Here is a 6906-nt window from a genome sequence, read left to right as displayed (position 1 = left end):
AGCTAACAAAATACACAGAAGAACAAAAGGAGATAAACTGCCCATTAACAAACTTAGACCAATATATTGGCTGGAAAAGAGAAGGAGGTTCAGGCCACTACAGCGGGCAAAATTCTAGAAGGGGAGTAGGGCGAGAAGCTGAAGTGCTTCTACGATGGAGAATGCTAAGCTGCTGAAGGGGGCTGTATATCATAAGTATGTCCTATCCCAGAGGAGGATCAGGCCCTCAAGGGACAAGGAGAGACAGGTACTTCAAAACATTGTTTGCGCCTTGATAGTTCAGGCACTCGGTGTGGTATAGCTTCAAGCCTCCTGAGTTGCAAAGGTACCCGGCAAGGGAATAGGGGCTTTGTACTGATGGCACTGAGCTCCACACATTGTGCCCATGAGGGTTTCCCCTTTTCAAGCTGTTTATTCCAACTGTCTGCAGTGTAAGCACACTATAACAGAGCAACACACGATCAGAAAGTTGGATGTTTCCAATATAAAAGGGCTGCCATATGTGCTGAGCAGTACTGCAACTCTCAACAAACATCTGATCAAGCTTCTGAGAGCATGTTCTGGTTTCGGCTGGGATAGAGTTAATTTTCTTCTGAGTAGCTGGTACAGTGCTGTGTTTTGGATTTAGTGTGAGAATAATGTTGATAACACGCTGATGTTTTAGTTGTTGCTAAGTAGCACTTATCTTAAGCCAAGGATTTTCAGTTTCCCATGCTCTGCCAGCAAGCAGGTGTGCAAGAAGCTGGGAGGGAGCATGGCCGGGGCAGCTGACCTGAACTAGCCAAAGGGGTATTCCATACTATAGAAAGTCATGCTCAGTATATAAACAGGGGGGAGTTGGCTGGGAGGGGCAGATCGCTGCTCGGGCATTGCTCAGCGGGTGGTGAGGCAATTGCATTGTGCATCACTTGTCTTTTCTTGGGTTTTATTTCTCTCCCTCTTTTTTTTTTGTTATATTCCTTTTCATTACAATTATTATTATATTTTTATTATTATTATTATTGTTAGTATTATATTTTACTTCACTTTAGTTATTAAACGGTTCTTATCTCAACCCACGAGTTTTACTTTTTTTTCCCTGATTCTCCTCCCCATCCCACTGGGAGGGGTGGGGGGTGAGCGGCTGGATGGTGCTTAGTTGCTTGCTGGGGTCAAACCACAACAGAGCAGAACAAAGATGACCAAGGAAAATCGCTAGTAATTCAGCTACAGATGATGCTAAGCAGCATTTAGCAATGCATCAATTAAAGCGTATTTTCCAACATGACTCGCTTCCTTGGAGCAGTCAATCTCTGTATCTCTGCTTTGATATTAATTATTAAAAGTATTTAGGGGCAAAACCATCCCTGGGTATTACTGCCTTTCTTGTTTCCCCAACTACCATCCTGCACTACTCATTCTCACCTAACTGCATTGGCACGCTGCTCCCCCAGCTGTTCCAGTCTACATGATCGTGCAAATGTGTTGGTGAACAGATCAGTGAACAAATCTTATTCAGACAAATATACTTATTTTTCTTTCAAGTGGGATCAGTTCCCCAATCCAGCCCACAGCTGACACAAGGGAATTTGTCATGTGCTACAATACGGGGGCTGGAACAGCCACCTGGGACGGCGGTGTGGAGCAGGAGGTAGCCATACAGCCACAATACACAGTGGCCTTACCAATAACGCAGGTCTCCTCCCTGTGTCCCGTCAGAGAGGTGTGCTGGAGGGGGTTCCACGACAGCCAAAGGTAATCTAAGTACTGGAAGATATGTTTCTACGTTCCCACCCCTCCCTGCTCACGCATTCCTGTTGTTGGGGTCTCTGCTGAGCCATTTCAGCTTGCTACATCAGTCAGCTTTTTCTGTCTGGTCAGCACTGTGAACCAGCTCAGTGCAGAGCTTACAAGTGCCAGAGAAGTGCAAGAAGGGAGGCAGAAATGTGCAGTTGAGGATGGGGTGGGGAGAGTGGGATCACGGCAGTGGTTAGATCAGCTCTAGTGCCACTGCACCTAAGTCCAAGCCCTTCCTTGAACAGCGGGCGATGTTCTTCAGGCAGCCTTAGAAATTTCAGCCATCCCTTGAAATAACTCAGTCTTAAATTTCTTCCTGGTTATGTATCTATCAGAGAAACACCGGGCTCTCTCCAACTAATTTTGAAATATCTGGGCCCAGACACAATCTTGGTGTATGTCTTGGTTTTCTCACAAATCTGGCCCTTTCTCTTTGCTTATCTATTTTCAGCCACTCGTCAGTTTGTGCGCCAGGAACGGATGCGTCAAGACAGCATGTTAATGCTTTGGAAAGACATTGCAGAAGCTCACTTTGCCACCGACAAAAGACACCCCTAGGAACTCAGAGCCCACCTGTTCCGCATTTGACACCATGTTTCACATTTGTCATGGCTGTAGTTTTGGCAATGCCCATTGTATAGCAAAGTGACCTCTCTGCTTAGAGACAGCAGTGACTCCAAGCATGAAACCTAAGCCCTGACGCGTCCTAGTGGAGTCAAATGCTGGGACAGCACTGTGGAGGGTGCTGGGCCCGCAGCCCCAGGGCTCCCCATAGCTTTCACACTCATGAGGTTCACAGGGGCCTGGGCTTTTACATTTGCTAGGAGGATGTGAAGTGCAAAGGCGGAAAAGGGCACTGTTTCTCCGGCCTTCTGTGCACAAGTGGGGCTTAACTCTCTCTTTGGAGCAGCACATTTGGGTTCCCCGGTGCCTACAAAGTGCCCCAGCAACTATGACTCCAGTGAAGCTCTCTCTGTTTACACCCTCTGAGAATCTGGCCAATTACAACAGTGAATACATACACACGGGAAACAGGGCATATTTCAGAGTCACTCCCTATCATTTTAATGCCTTGCTAGTGATCTTCTCATAACATACTCCTAGTCCACTTTCCTTAGGAAAAAAGATATGTGCAATCATGTTGTGTATGTCTCTGTCTATGACTTTTATTACCCCATCACCAAACAACATTTAAACCTATCTATCTCAAATCCCAGAACTACTTCAAAGCTTGCATCAAAACCGTAGATGGGGTAGAGAGACAGGTCTCATCCTGGTGTCACTCAGCAAAGTGAGTTTTGCTCTTCTCAGACACTGTAAAACCCATAAGGAGGGACAGGCACAGGTACATCTGCACCTCTCTTGCCATGGTACCATTCTCAACCATCCAACACAAATGTGTCAGAAACAACAGTTCACAGGATTAGTTTTTCAGGCTGAATGCTGGTTATAACTCTTTTTGATAAATTAGTGGTGGGTTTGACTCACAGTAGTCCCACCCCACACAAAAAGAGTGAAGATCTACAGAAGGCTGCATAAACACAAATTCTATTTATTCTGTTTGCATGTGATCAAGACTAAGTCCCTGTTCCAAACAGCTCTATAATCTAAGAGTTACTGTGAACACACACTCAGTCCTCAGATACTAGTGCAGCTAAGTAGGAGAATCACAACCGCATCAAGCCTTTTAAAGCACTTTCAAAGCACTTCCTATTGCTGTCAAAGGTTAGGCAGAAACATAGATTTGTGCCCAGAAGTGCCTGAAAAAGGCCACAGAAATAGCAGGGTTTTTTTGAAAAGTGGATGTTATATTCTCTGTCTATTTGTCAACAGCGGCATCTTAACGTGTTCTGTTAAGAACAACTCCCAACTGCTTCATGCTGTCTCCTAACCCCATATTCTGAACAGAAGTAGTATCGGTCTACCCAGAAGCTGCAAACAATTCAAGCACTATTATATACCCTACATCTCCATTAACAAAAAGTGTGGGGCTTGAGTATGGGCGCAATGGCATCCATACTACTTGTACGATCACTGCTGAAAAGTGAGTAAACCCACTTCTCAACTTCAGTTTCCTTGCCCAAACGGCCATTTGACTCTTTCTGAAGTTGAAGCCAGCTAGCCAGCTTTTTTGTTGGTAGTAGGGACACTGGAGAATCTGGACCTCTGGACAAACTGAAGCCCTACACTAAAATAACAGTAGACACAGCTATAATGCATGACAGTCATTGCCTCGAACAGCTTCTGGTCTAAAATAAGAATGTGTTTGTATTTATGTGGGTAAACAAATAGTTCCTCCATGTGTCTTCTTTTCCTCCCTGTGAGATCAGGCAGTTCTAGGACATCAGGTTTATCACAGATTAAAATGAAGGATCAGCTAGAGCAGCTTCTTGTTAAAATACCTGCAGCTGATCTCTGCCTGAGGGTAGCAGGTTTAAAATAAGGTATCAGATGGCTTATGATGACTCACTGCAAGATCCAAGGTAGATCTGTTTGTTGGAGCATCAGGGTATTTAAAGAGAAGTTGGACTTAATTTTATATTAGTAGGTAACTACCTGACTGCAGATCTGAGCTGTACATGCTACTTCTGAAACACATCAGCTGCACAGAAGAGAAAAAGAAAAACATGTGCACTAGCTCCACATATCATGCAGGTCACAAATGGTCAATTTTGCCTTTAAATTACTGTGTTCTGCTTACAAAACACCTGGTATGCAATCTGATTTCCACACAGACAAGCCATCAGGATTGCTGTAAGATGTCTCTTTATCTTAAAAAGGCCTCTATATTAATTCTTCTCCCTCACGCTCATGCCTGGCATATGCTGTCAGGAATAGATGTGGTTAAAGCAAGTAATTTTTGTTTTATCTTTGACAACAAGTTTTTAAAAGTTCCTGAAAACCACAGGATCATGTTGATAGAAGAGGCACAGGCAGAGAGCACACGTGCAGTTATGAGGGCAGTGAAGAACAGCTGCAGGTTGGATACCAGGTGGTAACCTTTACAACTGACTTTACTGCAGCCAGAAAAGCAACTGCCTGTACTGTTCTGACTGCAGCTTCAGTGGCTTGTTCAGAGCAACAGTGTATGCCAGTGTCTGGGTGTCAAGCTGGGAAATAGTAATATGACAATGGATGCACTAATTGTCTGACTTGTTGAAGTCCAGAACTCTTAGTCACAATCATCACCCACCTAAACTCCACTTATACGTCCAATTAGACTCAGAAGTCTTCAGAAGTATCACTGTGAAGATAATTTGGTTTTGAGTTGAGTGTGGAATTGAGAAAAAATAGTGTTTTGGGTTGACAAGAAACTGAAATATTTCTCTTTTCTAACCCGAAAAAAAAATTCTGTGTCAGGCCAAACAAAATGTTTTGTTTTGTTTGCAGGGCTATTTCCCTTCTTCCACTTCTTTATTTGTTTATTTGTAATTCAATTTAGGTAAATTTGGTTTCAGTGTATCATTTACAAATGCAAACAATAATAATGTTGTTGTCACCAGTAGACTAGTGAGTCTTGCAAAATCACTCTGTGACAAAAGGACCCAAGGAAATGCAGAGCAAAACAGGTCCTTGGGCAAAGACCCAACCTCGGGATAGGACTTCTGATCTCTCATGAGAAACCCTGGCTTTGAACCACATTTCCAAAGCAGAGTTCACTGCCTGTAGGTCAGGATGACTCACGCCCTTCAGGGCATATCCTGCACAATTCCTGTGTGCTTTCACGGGTGCAGTCACAGCAGCAATCTGTTATCATTTATACAATTGGAATTTAGCAATCTGGAATTCCATCTAAAGCAACAAAACACAGCATGTTGGTCCTATGGGTAAATACATTATAATTCATGTAAATGAAATTGGCCAGAGCTTTATCCCTATGGAGGGAATACACAGTTCTTTCCCTCTAATCCTTCTAGCTCTGGAGCCAGCACTAAATTGCATTTTTAAGGGAGTGAGTGAAGCCACTCTTAGGTAGGAGTGGGAGCCTGTCTCATCATGTCTCAAGCACTTCGACAGTCACAGCGGGACCCCGATTTGGAGATCCATAAACAGTATGCTAACGTAAATAGCGATATTTGGGGAGGACTCCTGCATGCTTTGGCCGTGAGGATTTTATTTGGTTCTGGTTAGGGACTCTCAGTAGTGCTGGGGCTGAAGGGAAGGAAGGGCAGGGTTCCTGATGAAACTGCAGCAGGGGCTGCTCTGTTGTTCTTGATAAGAAGCATGACAGCTGTGCCCACAACATCTGGTTTTCATTGAACCCTAGTGAGAGTTCCTTGCTGAGTCTCTTCCACCCCATATGTGGTGGTTTAATTGATGGAGCCTGAGAAGGTTTTAGGTCCAGCGTGGAATGCCGCCTTTCACTGTGATATGTGACTCCAGATACAGTAAGGGCTGGGCTGCTTAGAGTCGTCTTTTAAAAGCATTTCTTCTCAATATTGAATTTTGCGTATATTGCCCTCTGTTGGCTCAAGACCATGATAAAGCTCCTTTTCTAGGTGAAAGCTAACAAAAATCTCTTTCTGGCTGAGTGGCAGGGTTTGTGGGTTTTGAAAAATGCAGGATCAAGTTAGCTGTAGCCTTGTGCGTGCGTGCGTGCGTGCATAGTTCTTATTCCCCCATAGCTCTGCATTTAAGAATGCAGCCACAGCTCTTTAACCAAGGAGGAAGGGGGTCTGGAGACTGGCTGTCTCAGCCATTATGGACTGCACATAAGAAGAGAGTTTTAAGGAGTGACTGGAGGGGATAGTGGTTTGGTGAGCCAGGATAAAGAGGATGTTGCACACTCAGGAAACAGCACAAAAAACAATACAGAAAAGCCTGTGGGAGAACTGGGCAAGTGGGAGATAGCTAAGTTAGTCTTAATGTCTTTCAGCTCTGGCACACAACTGCCAGAAACGCTTTGGTAAAAAGTCTCTCAAGGCTTTATTTTCAATTCCAAAGCAAAAGAAAGATGTCAACCCACACCATCAAAGCTCCTCCTGCACACAACACTGCCAGACCAACATGCCTTTCCACTTCCTCTCAGCTGGATCCTTCCTACCTAAGGCATATGACTGACCCATCTGCTCAGACCAAAAAGCATCCTGCCCAGTTATCTTGCCTCTGACAGCAAACGGCAACAATGCC

The sequence above is a fragment of the Gymnogyps californianus genome, chromosome 8 (genome assembly GCF_018139145.2).
Source record: "Gymnogyps californianus isolate 813 chromosome 8, ASM1813914v2, whole genome shotgun sequence".
Classification (NCBI taxonomy): Eukaryota; Metazoa; Chordata; class Aves; order Accipitriformes; family Cathartidae; genus Gymnogyps; species Gymnogyps californianus.
Note: the sequence above shows the minus strand (reverse complement) of the source record.